Below are 16271 nucleotides of genomic sequence, written 5' to 3' on the forward strand. Positions count from 1 at the left end.
GGCTAGTATATCAAATCTTTAAAGAACTCACCAAACTCCACACCCAAAAAACAAATAATCCAGTGAAGAAATGGGCAGAAGACATGAATAGACACTTCTCTAAAGAAGACATCCAGATGGCCAACAGACACATGAAAAGATGCTCAAGTCACTCCTCATCAGGGAAATACAAATCAAAACCACACGTGAGATAACACCTCACGCCAGTCAGAGTGGGCTAAAATGAACAAATCAGGAGACTATAGATGCTGGTGAGGATGTGGAGAAATGGGAACCCTCTTGCACTGTTGGTGGGAATGCAAACTGGTGTAGCCACTCTGGAAAACAATGTGGAGGTTCCTCAAGCAATTAAAAGTAGATCTACCCTATGACACAGCAATAGTACTGCTAGGAATTTACCCAAGGGATACAGGAGTGCTGACGCATAGGGGCACTTGTACCCCAATGTTTATAGCAGCACTTTCAACAATAGCCAAATTATGGAAAGAGACTAAACATCCATCAACTGATGAATGAATAAAGAAGTTGTGGTTTATATATACAATGGAATACTACTTGGCAATGGGAAAGAATGAAATATGGCCTTTTGTAGCAACATGGATGGAACTGGAGAGTGTCATGTTAAGTGAAATAAGTCATACAGAGAGAGATAGATACCATATATTTTCACTCTTATGTGGATTCTGAGAGACTTAACAGAAGACCATGGGGGAGGGGAAGGAAAAAAAAAGTTAGATAGGGAGGGAGCCAAACCATAAGAGACGATTAAAAACAGAATAAACTGAGGGTTGATGGGGGGGTGGGAGGGTGGGTGGTAGGCATTGAGGAGGGCACCTGTTGGGGATGAGCACTGGGTGTTGTACAGAAACCAATTTGATAGTAAATTTCATATTAAAAAAAAGGAAAGAGAGGATGCTGTATTTCGTCAAATGCTTTTTCTGCATCTATTGACAAGATCATATGGTTCTTATCCTTTCTTTTATTAACGTGATATATCACACTGATTGATTTGCGAATATTGAACCAGCCCTACAGCCCAGCAATTAATCCCACTTGACCATGGTGAATAATTCTTTTTATATGTGTTGAATTCGATTTGCTAGTATCTTGTTGAGAATTTTTGCATCCATATTCATCAAGGATATTGGCCTGTAGTTCTCTTTTTTTGCTGGGTCTCTGTCTGGTTTGGGAATCAAGTTAATGGTCGCTTCATAGAATGAGTCCTGAAGCTTTCCTTGTCTTTGTATTTTTTTGGAACAGCTTGAGAAAGATAGGTATTAACTCTACTTTCAATGTCTGCTAGAATTCCCCTGGGAAGCCATCTGGCCCATTACTCTTATTTGCTGTTATATTTTGATAACTGATTCAATTTCTTCACTACTTATGGGTCTGTTCTAATTTTCTATTTCATCCAGATTGAGTTTTGGTAGTGTGTGGTTGTTTACAAATTTTTCCATTTCTTTCAGGTTGTCCAATTTGTTGGCATATAATTTTTCATTGTATTCCCTGATGATTGCTTGTATTTCTGAGGAATTGGTTGTAATAATTCCATTTTCATTCATGATTTTATCTATTTGGGTCCTCTCTCTTTTCTTTTTGAGAAGCCTCACTAGAGGTTTATCAATTTTGTTTATTTTTTTTTTCAAAAAAACAGCTCTTAGTTTCATTGATCTGTTCTACTGTTTTTGTTTTTTTTCTTGGATTCTATTTTGTTTTTTTATACTCTCATATTTATTATTTCTCTTCTTCTGCTGGCTTTGGGGTGTCTTTGCTGTTCTGCTTCTAGTTCCATTAGGTGTGCTGCTGGATTTTGCATTTGGGATTTTCCTTGTTTCTTGAGATAGACCTGGATTACAATGTATTTTCCTCTTAGGACTGCCTTTGCTGCATCCCAAAGAGTTTGGATTGTTGTATTTTCATTTTCATTTGTTTTCATATATTTTTTAATTTCTTCTCTAATTGCCTGGTTGCCCCATTCTTTTTTTAGTAGGATGTTCTTTAACCTCCATGCTTTTGGAATTTTTCCAGACTTTTTCCTGTGGTTTATTTCAAGTTTCATAGCATTGTGATCTGAATGTGTGCATCATATGACCTCAGTTCTTTTATATTTAATAAGGGGTATTTTGTCACCCATTATGTGATCTGTCTTGGAGAATGTTCCATGTGCACTTGAGAAGAAAGTATATTCTGCTGCTTTAGGATGTAGAGTTCTAAATATATCTGTTGAGTCCATCTGGTCCAGTGTATCATTCAGGACCATTGTTTCTTTACTGATTTTTCTCTCTAGATGATCTGTCCATTGTTGTATGTGGAATATTAAAGTCCCCTGCAATTATTGCATTCTTACTAAAAGATTGCATATGTTTGTGATTAATTTTTATATATATTTGGGGGCTCCTACATTCAGTGTATAGACATTTATAATTGTTAGCTCTTCCTGATGGATAGACCTGTAATTATTATACAATATCCTTTTTCATCTCTTGTTACAGCCTTTAATTTAAGGTCTAATTTTTCTGATATATGTATGGCTACTCCAGCTTTCTTTTGACTTCCAGTAGCATGACAATAGTTCTCCATCCCCTCACTTTCAACCTGAAGGTGTCTTCAGGTCTAAAATGAGTCTCTTGTAGACAGCAAATAGATGGGTCTTGTTTTTTTTTTTTTAATCCATTCTGATACCATATGTCTTTTGGTTGGAGCATTTAGTCCATTTACATTCAGTGTTGTTATGGAAAAATATGGGTTTAGAGTCATTGTGATGTCTGTAGGTTTCATGCTTGTAGTGGTGTCTCTGGTACTTTGTGGTCCTTGCAACATTTCACTCACAGAATCCCCCTTAGAATCTCTTGTACGGCTTGTTTAGTGGTGATGAATTCCTTCAGTTTTTGTTTGTTTGGTAAGACCTTTATCTCTCCTTCTATTCTGAATGACAGACTTGTTGGATAAAGGATTCTTGGCTCCATATTTTTCCTGGTCATCACATTGAAGATTTCCTGCCACTTCCTTCTAGCTGCCAAGTTTCAGTAGATAAGTCTGCTACTACACTTATGTGTCTACCTTTGTGTGCTAAGGCAAGTTTATCCCCAGCTGCTTTCAGAATTCTTTCTTTATCCTTGTATTTTGCCAGTTTCACTATGATATGTCACGCCGAAGATTGATTCAAGTTATGTATGAAGGGAGTTCTCTGTGACTCTTGGATTTCAATGTCTGTTTCTGTCCCCAGATTGGAGAAGTTCTCAGCTATGATTTGTTCAAGTGCACCTTCAGCCCCTTTCTCTTTCTTCTTCTTCTGGAATTCCTATGATACATATATTGTTCTGTTTGATTGAATTACTTAGTTCTCTAATTCTCTCCTCATGACGGTGGATTTTTTTATCTCTTTTTTTCTCAGCTTACTCTTTTTCCTTAATTTATCTTCTATTTCTTCTATTCTCCCCTCTGCCTCTTCAAACTGTGCTTTGGCCACCTCCAATCTTTTGCACCTCATGTATAGCATTTTTTAAATCATCGTTACTAGTTTTTAGTTCCTTGATCTCTGCAGCAATAGATTCTCTGCTATCTTCTATGCTTTTTTCAGGCCGAGTGATTAATCTTATGACAATTATTCTAAATTCTTGTTTAGTTATATTGTTTATATCTGTTTTTACCAATTCTTTAGCTATCACTTCTTTCTGGAGTTTCTTTTGAGGAGAATTCTTCCATTTCATCATTTTGGCTAGTTTTATGTCCCTTTTGAGTCTTAAAAACTTTTTTATGTGCTCTGCACCTGCAAGCACTGCTATATTAAAGAGGGGTCATACACTGCCCAGGGCCTGGCCCTTCAGGAGGTGTTTTTTTTGAGAGTTTTATTTGCTCTCTGTTGTGACTTTGGTTATTTTATTTCCCCACTCATAGTGATGTTTTGTACCCGCCACCAGGTGTGCTTTTATTTGTTCCTTGAAGTAGCCCTGGAAAAGAAAACAAACAAACAGGAAACAAATACATGCAAACACACAAATAAAACAAACAAACAAACAAACAAACAAAAATATCCAAAAGCAAAAAAACCAGAAACACCAGCTACAAGTAAAGAACAGGGTGGAGGCAGTGCTGATGGAAGAGCACAAAGAGAGAAATGACAGGGGCGGGGGGGGGGGCGGGGAAGAAAAAAATAAACATTGACCAGGCAGAGTAAAGGGCTTAATCCAGAGAGAGAGAAAGGAAAGTAAAGGAGGTGGGGAAAAAGAAATGAAGATAAAGTTACCCAGACAGAGAAACTATACTGCTTGATTATTCCAGCGAGAGAGAAAGGAAAGTAAAGAAGGAGGTGTAGAACATATATCAAGAGAATGGTGGGAATGTAGATCCACATGGCCATTCTGTTAGACAATTTGGCACTATCATATCAAATTTTAAAATACAAATATACTTTGATGCAGCAAATTCACTTATAAAAATGCTTGCACATGTGTACAAGGAGATGTATACAAGGATGTTTATAGTTTTAAAAGATTATAAACTACCTAATGGTTCATCTGTAGTCGAAAGATTAAATAAATTATTGTACCTCCTTGCTATGAAATACCACTGTGCAGCTGTAAACAAAATGGAGCAGACCTATCTATCCTGGCATACAGAGGTCTACAAAGCATATTTTTAAATGAAAGGAGTAGGTATCATAAAAATGTATAGAGTATGATCCAATTTTTGTGAAAAATCAAACACTTCAAATTCTATACGTGTGTTTGCATGTACATAGGAAAATTTGTGAAAAGATGTACACAAAATTGTTAGCATTGGAGTTATCTCTGGGGGAGTAATATAGAAAGGACAGTGATGATGAAGAGAGGCTTTCATTTTTACTTTATATAGTTTTGTATGGCTAACATTTTGAAATTTTTTTATTGAGAAAATTTGTAGATATTTTATGATGAGAATGCATTCTATTTGTGTATTACCTGAGTAATTAAAAAAAACATTTACAAAAAGTGAAGATAAGCAAATGGATTTGAAAGCTTTTCATATTCCTTCATATTGGGAGACAAGAAAGTGAAGATGGAAGATTCAGGAAGTGTAGGAAGTGAGAGTAAGACAAGAGATAATTCTAATTCTACCTCTCTTCCAATTCTACCATATATATTTTTAAAAATCAATGATACTTTAATTCAGTAGTTTGTTTAGGATCTTGTATCACTCAGAGTACAATTAGGAGGGCAGTTCTATGGTACAAGAGATTTGTGATATCCTTATGGTTACACCTCTTATGAAAAAAGAGATCTCTTACAATTTTGGGAGGAACATATAGCAGGAGAGAAATAAAGGTCCGAAAAGAATAGTTCAAAGATCACCATAAAGATTACTAATCAGCTCCAGAGGAGATGTAAAGTTGGAATTTGGAGAGAAATCTAAAAGTTAGGCATGTCAGGCTGTGAGAGTTGGGCTGTGAAAGGGGCTGATGCAGAAAACTATGGAAGATTGCTGGCTTTGTTTGGTTATACTGTCTTAGTGAGGTTGCAGTGAAGTATCTGGTGGTGAGCCTTGGGTAAGGAATAAATGTTGGAGATGGAGCAGAAAAACATGAGGGCAAATTGGAATATATCCATGCCTCTGTCTGTCTCTTCCTGCTTCTAAACTAAGGTGACATTTTTAGTGTAATGACTACTGCTTTACTTCAGCCTCTGAAATCTCTAACAATCTCATTTTCTGAACTCTAAGCAAACACTATCCAAGGAAAAGGATTTGGGGAAATATAGTTTCCAGTGTACCCAAGTTGACAAGAGAACAAAGTAGCATAGATCCTATTCAATAATCACTAAAAGATAATAGGGGCATTACATAAACTGAAAGATAGGGTTGTGTATTTGTACTGAGGTTGGATTGGAAAGAAGTCTCTATTTTGTAACCCTCTTTGAACTGGGCGTTTTGGTTTTGCTCTGTGACTGAGTTGCAGCATTGTTTCCAGAAGTCAGAGATTAGCAGGAAGTGGTCCATACTAACAATTCATTCATGTCATTCAGCCAGTGAATATTTATCAGAGTCCCTAATATGAGGTTGGTGCTATGCTGGTGCTGGGGATATAGACTGAGCAAAACTAGACATGGTCTGTCCTTGTATAGTTCCCATTCATAAGGTTGAATCACAAACGTGTGTGTACAATTGCAAGAGATATAAAAATTGTACATTTGGTAAATATTATGAATGAGTGTGTTATTATGGGGCATAGATGATATTTAAGTGTTCAAGGAAGATTTGGGCTACAATTTAAAGACAAGTAAGAGTTAACTAGATGATAGACAATGTTGGTGGTCATAGTGGGAAATAAAGTACAGAATGTATGTATTTCTGTGCAAGAGTGAAGGCATGGATCTTCAATGAACAGAAGCTGAGAATGAGGAGAAACTGGGAAATTTTGATGGCTAATGACAGCAGCTCTGTGGGAGTTGGTACTAAATGGGTTTCTAGGCTTCCCAGTCACTTGGAAGCTAGTTTTGGTTGGGTTGGAAACTGGGTTTTTTGGGTCAGGGATAAGCTGAAGGTTAGAGCCTCTTAACTACAGCCCCATGGAAACATAGAATGTCTCCCTCCCCTGTAATTGGGGTTGAGATGTAGGTCAAACCCCAACCATTTCTATGATTTCAAGAAGATGAAGCAGTTTCAGTGGATGTGGCATGTACCTACCTTCTTGGTGGAGCACATTCAAAGTATATGCTAGCAAAGCTTCTCTTTTAATATTAAATTGAGGAGGTATTAGGGTGCAGGTAGAGCAGAGTCTCCAGCTGCATCCTTAACTTGATACACGTATCTGTAGGTCCTTGATTCCGTGTGGGTGACAGTGGGTCACAGAAACTATGGGCCCTAGGTAACATGCTATCAAACCCTCAGTCTCTGATGGGGAGCCTGGATGAAGCATAGACTGGGATCCATGGAGCCAAGACAAAAATGGAGTTGCCAAAACCAAAAATATAAGCAGAGCTAAAAATTCTGCAGAAAGTCAAGTTTCCAGAGTTAGGAGGGGAATAGTCTGCCCATAGTCAGTTATGGGGATCTGTGCACAGATACAGGACCGACATGGTAATATATTAGAAACAGTGACTAAATATAGTAGTAGTGATGGTGGTGGGCATGTCTGTGACATTGGTCTAGAAAGATAGAGGCTGTCTGCTATTGTTTTATCTTCATTAATGGGGAGGTCAGGTGTTTATGGAATATCCAGTTAGAAACATCTTTGCAACTCCATGTGTGTCTGCAAACTTTCTCAGTTGCTGGTGTGTGATAAGATAAGGAATTTTAGCTAGATTGTAAGTCAACTATTTTACTGTGCATACTTTTATTTAGTTCAGCTGATTTTTTTTGATAGAAAGACTTTCTCAAGGAAGGAAATTGTATGTTGATATGCATCATTCTGGCCAAGCTCCTTATCTTAAAACTTATGAGCACTTTGAATAGCTCTAGAGATAACTCTGAGCTAGAGTAAAATCTAGGAGTCATCAACATATTCCTAGTATTTGAAACTATGGAGTAGATAAGATTTCCCAGGAACCATACAAAGAATGAGGAGATAGCCAAGAACAGGACCCAGAAGGATAGCAACATGTTTTATAGTTCATTTATTGAGCATTTTCTGTGCTAAGCACTTTGCATGCAATAACTCTAGAAGTATGATTATTCCTATTTTGCACAGGCAAACCAAGGCTAATGGTTACTAATATTTTGTACCCAATTTCAATGTGTGTGAATTTTTCCAAACCACCAAGCAATTCTGTGACAGGAACTGGGTGTCCTACAATTCAGCTCAATTATGACGCTGTCTACCTGGAAATAGCATCATATCCCACAGATTAAGAGCTCAGTTTCACAAGACTTCCCCCTCCCCACCTTCAGATGCCAATTGAAAGTCCAGTTTGTCACCTGTGCTTCTGATCTACTGACTATAGATTGGAGATTCCAATGGCCCCCTCCTTGGGTTTGATTAATATGCTAGGGCAGCTCACAGAACACAGAGAAACATTTTTCTTACTAAATTATTACCAGTTTGTTATAAAAATATAATCAGGAACATCCATATGGAAGAGATGCATAGGGCAAGATATGGGGATGGGGCATGGAACTTCCATGCCCTTTCCCAGCCCACTGCTTTCCAGCATTTCCATGTGTCCATCAACTTGGAAGCTCTCTGAACCTGTCCTTTTGGCTTTTTATGGAGGTTTCATTACATAGCCATGATTGACTAAATCATTGGCCATTGGTGACTGATTCAACCTCTAGCTCCAAACCTTCCCATAGGTCAGAGGGTAAGACGGAAAGTTCTGAGTATGGAAATGGTTTACAGTAAGCAGGGATAGATAAGGGATCCTTGGGGAGGCTTATTGAAGCTGCAGGCTCCACCCAGGCCCAAGGCTCACCAAAGAGGCAGGGCCTCTGCCCTCCTACTCCTTCTACCCCTCTGTGCTAGTGCCATTGCATCCCCTGCCCCCACCCCCTGCTGATGCAGGTGGGAGGCTATAGCTACGGAGAGGATTTTGGAAGAAAAAGGATAAAAGTATTCCAGATCTGGCCATGCTTGGTGCCATGAATATAATCTCACAAACTGTTATACAGTTCCTGATAAGGTCCCAATAAAAAGTCAGAGACAAAGACCCTTGGCAGCAAGCCAGTTGGGAACCCTCTCATTCTTGAGAGCTTTGTACTTTCCCTTAATAAACCCTATAGCTTTTGTCACTCTGTTGTCCAGGAAATCCATTCTTCATGACTCCATGAGACAAGGACTAGCATTTCTCCCACCCTCTTGTAACAGTTCCAACCCTCTAATCACATGGTTGGTTCCCTGGCAACCAGCTACCTTCCTTAGGTGTGGTCCAAAAGTCATCTTGTTAACATAGCAAATGACATCTTTATTGCTCTTATTGCTTAGGAAATTCCAAGGGTTTTAGGAGCTCTGTGTCAGAAACAGAACAAACACCAAATCTATATTTCCTATTTTAACTCACTATATCATAGCTACAAAGCTAGGAAGTAGCAGGACTAGGAATATAACCCAAGCTCTCTGATGCCAGAACCTACACTCTTAATTGCTAAGATCTACCAGGGAACTGTCTGGAAGGAGAAACCTCCCAAGAGCCTCTTACCAACAGCAGCTTATGAAATAGAAGGTGCTTGGGGGCAGAATCATATGGGGGTCCAAAATGGTTCACTGGATCAAGGTCTGTAAACAACAAAAAAAGGGAGCTGAAATGGGCTCATGAGAATTAGGGTCTGGGCACACACCAGAGACAGTTCCTAATATCAAAAGTGGGCTTTATAGTTTGTTTGATGGAGTGAATGTGTTACACAAATTTTCTTGATTTGTTTTTATAGGTATTGTGCAACTGAATAAAGGACAGTTCATTTAGAATGGAGTTGATAGGCCATTAGGGACAACTCTCATGACCTACTGAGGCAGAGAAGCTAAAGGGACACCACGAAAAACTGATTTTTTTCTCTCATTTTCCTGCTTCTGTTGCTAGTACTTACACTCTCTTCCCCCTACACATACCTTATAGGATAGATAATGCATGTCTTCCTTGTAAGGGTCAAGGATTTAATCATCTCTTTGGAGTCTTCCAGCACAATAGATAATATATAAGGTGTGACCAGGTGGGGTCATCATGAACATTTTCCAAGATCACTCATTCATCCAGACCCCTGATTCTAAGGCATAAGTGACTTATTAAGAACATCTAACCACTCACCTTTCTTCCTAGATTACTAAGAAAGACACGTGCACCAAACTATTCTCAATAAAAGCCCTAGGCCCCAAGCAAAGAATGAGGCTCACTCTTCTTTCATTTCTGAGTCTCCCAGATGTTCTGTCCATATCTACACTCTCTATGCCTTCAATAAACTTTACTTTTACTTATTCTCAGCTCACTTTGATTTCTATTTTGTGTGAAGCCAAGGACCCTCTGGGCTGGTCCTGTGGGACCCCCTCTGTGTCTTCAAACCCAGCCAGCCTGTATAACTACCACTCATTTTCAATTGCAGACCCTAACAGGAAGAGGCCTACTTTGCTACTCTGGCAGGAGAAAGGAATAATTTCTCCTTGCCCAGCAACGAGCTCAACCAATAAGAAAATACCACCACTCCACTGATGAGAAATCATCACCACCCTGAACTCTGGCTTTTGAAAGAGGACTATTGAGTAAGGACTACAACTACCTCCATTTTGACCTCAGTCTGTAGTTTTTAATTGATTAAGTTCTTGTTTCTGGCTTATCTTTTAACTTAGGAAAAAGACCCCGTGGGCAAAACATACTGTGATGGGAACCAAAACTACTCCTTCAAGCAATAATGACTGCCCTGACACCAGCAAGACCCCACATGATTGAACTGAAAACAATGATCAACATGACCTTTACGGCCTAGCTGCATGTGCTCACTGACCTTTGTCCCACATTTTCCTTACATAAACCTAGCAGTATTTTCAGCATTTTGGAGACAGGCTTTGAGACATTAGTCCACCGTCTTCCTGGTGTTGGCCTCACTGAACCAAATTCCTTTCTTGTTTCACCACCACTCATTTCTATACTTTTGGATTTTGTCATTGGCAAGTGGCCAAGCCTGGTCTGTTTGCAACCCCCAGAGTCAGGTGCTTTTGCATCCCTGTGCCCTGATTACACTATCATTCAAAAGATAACCCCCCAGAATCCTCTTTTTCTCTTTAATGTTCCTCTCCTTTGATCTCTGGACTTGCACATGGTTTCCTATACCTTACATATCCTGAATTGTATTTCTGCTTCTATTCCTTAATAAACCCATTTTGTCTGGTAAAATAGGTGGCTGATTTACTTCTAAGCTTGATGTTATGATGCATGGTGCATGGCAGAGTGCCCTGGCTTAAAGGGCCAAAAGTGGAACAGATGGTTATTGGATGTTGGAAATATTTTGATCATGTTGGACTGACTTGTTTGGAATGTTGTGAGATGATCCACTTGTGGCAGGGCTGGGAAGAAAGCTTCTGAGACCTGTGAAAAGCTGAGAATTTGAGCTGGGAGAGACCTGAGCTTTCTCCAGCTTCAGGGTACCTTGTAATTTTTGTTATGTAAATGGACTGAGAAAGATTTGGGTCCTGTGAAACAGGAATAAGTGGGCAGGCACCTCAGGAGGTTGGGCTTCTGAAAGAGAATAACCTGCAGTTTTCTGCTATTTCAGCAGGCAAAAGAGGGAATTAAATGAGAAAAAAGCTGTCACAGAAGCCATGTGCCTTCCTATGATCCCAGAACAATAGGCAGCAAATCTGACCTTCTTCAAAGAAGAGAAACTGCCTTAATTTGCAACTAGTGATTGGTTCAAAGCAAATGAAACTCATCTCTACTTTATTTACTTCAAACATATACAACTGCATGATGCTATATTATAGATTAATTCATTTTCTCTCACCACTCTTCACCTGTTATACCCCACTAGATATTTCATGTTGGCAGACCTTGTTCACTGTTATAGCACTATGCCTAGAACAGTGCCTGGCACATTATAGGTCTTTAATAAGTATCTGTTGAATGAATGAAAAGACAGAAATGGATTTTGGAGGTGGGAGAACAGGGACCCATAGCCATAGAAATGTTTATGAGGAACAAAGAATAGTTACAAACAGAGACTGGCACTAAATTGTTTTGCTTCAAATCATATCTCTCTCACTTATTAACTATGTGATCTTGGGCAAGTTGGTTTTTTTTTAAGCAAAATTCAGTTTATTCATCTGTCTATAACACAGTACACAAGAGGTAAACTGTTTCACATCATAGATTTCACTTGCAACTCCTTGGAATGTTCATTTCTTTGGATAAAAGGAGAGACTAGACATGAGAGGCAGGCATGCTTAGGCAGCTTAAATAAGGATGGGAAGGGGGCAATGCTAACATAATCCTTTCAGGGATGGGCATAAGGGGACTGTTAGTCACAAGCTAATTTCTAGAACTCTTAGCTAGAACTAAAGGAGCACCACTCCTGACACCCATGCTGTTGTGGACCTCAGTCATCTCCACCACACAGGTACAGCAATGCTTTCTGGTAACTCCACTTTGTGTCTTGCTGGATGCAGTAGTACAGGGATTTGGCATACTTTTCTCTTGAATTCAGACCTAATTTTCAACATGTCCACTTCACTGCGAGAGACCATGATTCTAATCAGGACTTTACCGCAATTCCCCCTGGAGTTGTACAGTCAGTCAACAAAATACAGGGGTTTGTTCTGAATGCACTAGACCAAGTTCAGGAAAGCATTTTCCAGGTCTCCTTGGATCTCCTTCTTGATGCTTTCCAGCATGTCATAAGGGCTGTAGCTCTTGTACTTGACAAATACTTTCTGGAGGTGAAACATACTCTGCTCGGTCATGATGCTGATCCATTTGGGAACATCATTCCTTTCCTCTTCAATCCTAGCATCATAGAGATCCCTGGCATCTTGGTCAATCAGTTCATAAGCAATTACAGAGCCATCCTCTGATCTTCTACCTTTGCAAGGGCAACCATCAGCTTGAAGAAGTCACCAGATGTGTCTGAAACAATGTCCTTCTATAGATCAGTCTTGTATATTTCCTTGTAAGCTCCGTTAATTTCCTGAAGCTCCTGGTTGATCCTTGAGCAGATGATCTCAATGAAGGAGTCCTTATCAACTCCCAGCCCCTTCATGGAGGCTTCTAGCTCAGAAGCCTCATACTGAACAGATATTTTGAATAGGCCCAGAATCATGGTCTCCAGGTGGCCAGACAAGGCTGACTTTAGTGCTGATGCAAATTCCTTTTTGGTCCTTTTTCAGTAGGCAAAGGCAATATCCTGTCTCTGTTCATTGCTGCGGTTGGCCAAAATATTGACAATGGTAACCTTATCCACACCTTTGGTTGTGGTTGCCATTTCAATGTTCAGAGCATCACGCTCAGCGTCAAAATTGGTGTATGCTTTGACGCATATGCACTTGGGGTGTGGAGTGATCACTCTCCAAGCTGAGCTTACAGAGAATTTTGTGAACAGTAGACATTTTGAAAGAAGCTGAGCCAGGCACTGAGAGCTGCAAGTGTCCCTAGTTGTGGAGCTTGGGCAAGTTAAGTTGTGCTTTAAATTCCTAATCTGGAAATGGAGAAACTATTATCTATTTTATAGGGTTTTTTATGGCTTGAATGAGCTAATAGGTGTGAAACATTTAGAATAGTGCCTGACACATAATAAAACCAATATAAATGTTTGCTATAGTAACTATTATTATTTTGCAAAGGTTGGTGAAGGAAAATACTAAGTACATGGAAAAAGACAGGTTAATATTCTCGAAGCAGCTGCTATGTTCCAGAAACTCTGCTTTATGAATTATTTGCACTACTTTATTGAATCTAACTATAATCTTGTGAGATAGGTTGCATTACTATCCCATGCTACAGATGACACTGTATCCCAAGTCATGAAGAGCTGAAACTAAACCTTCATGCTGTGTCCAAGCTCTTCCCACTTTAAAGTACTAACTGCAAGCTCCAGATCATAAGAAAGGGCTGTGTCTGCTTTTGTTTATAATTTTGTTCTCAGCTGCTAGCAAATAGTGGGTACTCACAAATGATTCATGGATTTGAATGAATGATGAATAAATAAATGCTTTTAAGAGCAGCAGAAAGGGAAATTGCAACTTAAAAACTATGGAAGAATCTAGGAAAATTGTGGAGGCTGTCAGTTTGAAGTAGGACTAAAGCAGACCAGAGTGGGCAATCTGAGTCTGCCCACATGGTAATGAAGAAGGCCGTTGGGTGTTACAGTGCCCGTAGGAAGCCACTTTGGAATCTTGAACTGTGGATAGAGATTACAATTATGCTTTTAAATTAAAAAATAAAAATAAAAATATATGAAATACATTCTCACTTTTTAAATGCACACTATAAAATTCAGGAGAAGATGGAAGAATAAGAGGACCCTATGTTCACCTCATCCCATGGATACAACTATGTAACACTCATATCAGCATAAATAACCCAGAAATCAGTGCAAAGACTGGAAGAACAGTCTCCATAGCTAAAGGTAGAAAAGAGACCACATAGAAGAAGGTAGGAAGAGGTAGAGAAGAGGCCACATAGAAGGTGAGAAGGCAGAGATGTGGTTTGGGAGCAAAATGGACTATATACAACTGAGGTCAAGAGGGATCTGAGGGTGTGGTAAAGGGCAAGAAATAGACTATCACCCAGGGCAACCTGCTTGGGGAAGACAAATCCCCATAACATTTGACTTTGAAAGCAAGATGGGCCGAATTTCATGAGTTCTTACAACCAATGGGATTTAAAGCCTGGAATTTTAAAAAATCAACAGGCCCAGCTCTGGGAGAGCCAAAAAGGTGGTAGGAAGCTGAGTCTCTTCCCTTAAGGAGACAGTATGACAGCCACTGGAGATAAAGGATAGAAGCAGCAGTTTGAAAAATGCCTGGGGTACACAGGAGGGAGAGTTATTTATTCATCTCAGAGCATGCCCCCAGAGAGACAGCGATCACAGGGAGACCCCACCAGGAACAAAGGAGCTGGCAGGTGCCATTTCCTTCCCAGATCCCCAGAATAGACACATGGCCACTTGTGGAAGCCAGCACAGCTCTGACACTTGATACCTAACTTGTTTGCATCAAGCCCTGCTACCCACACTTCTGTGGAGCTGCCCTTTCCAGTCATGCTTGCCTCAGTATCAGCAGTGCAGGTCCCCTCCTCCAGAAGACTGGTGAAAACCTTGACAGCAACTCGTCTCCTGACCCAAGACCTCAATTCTGGCAGTGGAAGGTCTCATTTTGCAAACAGAGCAGAGCACACATGGTTAAAATGCAACCCACCTGGCCAAGGACAAAACACTGATGAAAACAGACAAAGGGAGCCTCTCCAGACAACTGGACTGAAGGAAAGAGTAGCCAGGACACAATAACAGGACACATGAAACACAAAAAAAGACAGTACCTGAATCAACAGGTTATAGAGAACAGGGAACCCTACACTACAGGGCACTATAGGACCTTTTCTTTATAAAGCCATTACCTTCAAGAGCAGGAGAGGTAGCTGACTTTCCTAACACACAGGAATAGACACATAAAATAAGGCAAAATGATGAGACTGAGGAATCTGTCCCAAATGAAAAAAATAAGACAAAATCACGAGAGACCTAAGTGAAATGGAGATAAGTAATATGCCTGATAGAAAATTTAAAGCAACGATCATAAAAACACTCAGTGGACTGGATAAAAATGTGGAGGACAACAGTGAGACCCTTACTACAGAGAACAAAAATAACCAGTCAGACATGAAAAACACAATAATTTAAAGAAAACATACACTAAATGGAATAAACAGCAGGCCAGAGGAGCAGAAGAACAAATCAGTGCCATGAAGGACAGAGCAATGCAATATAATCAAGCTGAGCATGTGAGAGAAAAAATATGCAAAGTGAGAATAAACTTAGGGAACTCAGTGACTCCATCAAATGTAATATCATCCTCATTATATGGATCTCAGAAACAAGAAAAGGGGGCAAAAGACTTATTTGAAGAAATAATAGCGGAAAACTTCCCTAATCAGGGGAAGGAAACATATATCCAGATCCAGTAGGCACAGAGATCCTACTGCAAAATCAACCCAAGGATGTCCACACCAAGACACATACTAATTAAAATATCAAAAAGTGGAGACAAAGAAAATATTTTAATGCAGCAAGAGAAAAGAGGACAGTTACATACAAGGGAAACCCCATAAGCCTATCAGGGGATTTTTCAGCAGAAACTTTGCAGGCCAGAAGAGGGTGGCATGATACATTCAAAATGTAGAAAGGGAAAAATCTGCAGCCAAGAATACTCTATCCAGCAAGGCTATCTATCGTTCAGAATGGAAGGAAAAATACAAGGTTTTCCAGACAGACAAAAACTAAAATAATTCATGACCATTAAACCAGCCCTACAAGAAATATTAAAGAGGACTCTTTGGGGTGCCTGGGTGGCTCAATCAGATAAGCATCTGACTTCGGCTCAGATCATGATCTTGAGATTCGTGAGTTTGAGACTCGCATCAGGCTCTGTGCTGACAGCTCAGCGCCTGGAGCCTGCTTCAAATTCTGTGTCTTCTTCTCTCACTGTCCTTCCCCCACACACTCTGTCTCTCTCCCTCAAAAATAAGTAAACATTTAAAAAAGAGGACTCTTTGAGTGGAAAGAAAAGACCACAAGGAGAGTATGAAAAATAGAAGCATAAAGCAATAAAAATAAGTATTTTTATAAAAATCAGTCAAGGGATTCTCAAAATAAAAGCATGTAAAATA

General features: G+C 39.5%; 1 pseudogene; it reads right to left on the bottom strand.

Moving 5' to 3' along the window:
* Positions 1-11909: 11909 nt before the first annotated feature.
* On the bottom strand, positions 11910-13025 carry LOC145713941 (annexin A2 pseudogene; annotated as a pseudogene).
* Positions 13026-16271: the final 3246 nt, after the last annotated feature.

The sequence above is a fragment of the Panthera onca genome, chromosome X, assembly GCF_046562875.1.
Source record: "Panthera onca isolate mPanOnc1 chromosome X, mPanOnc1 haplotype 2, whole genome shotgun sequence".
Lineage (NCBI taxonomy): Eukaryota > Metazoa > Chordata > Mammalia > Carnivora > Felidae > Panthera > Panthera onca.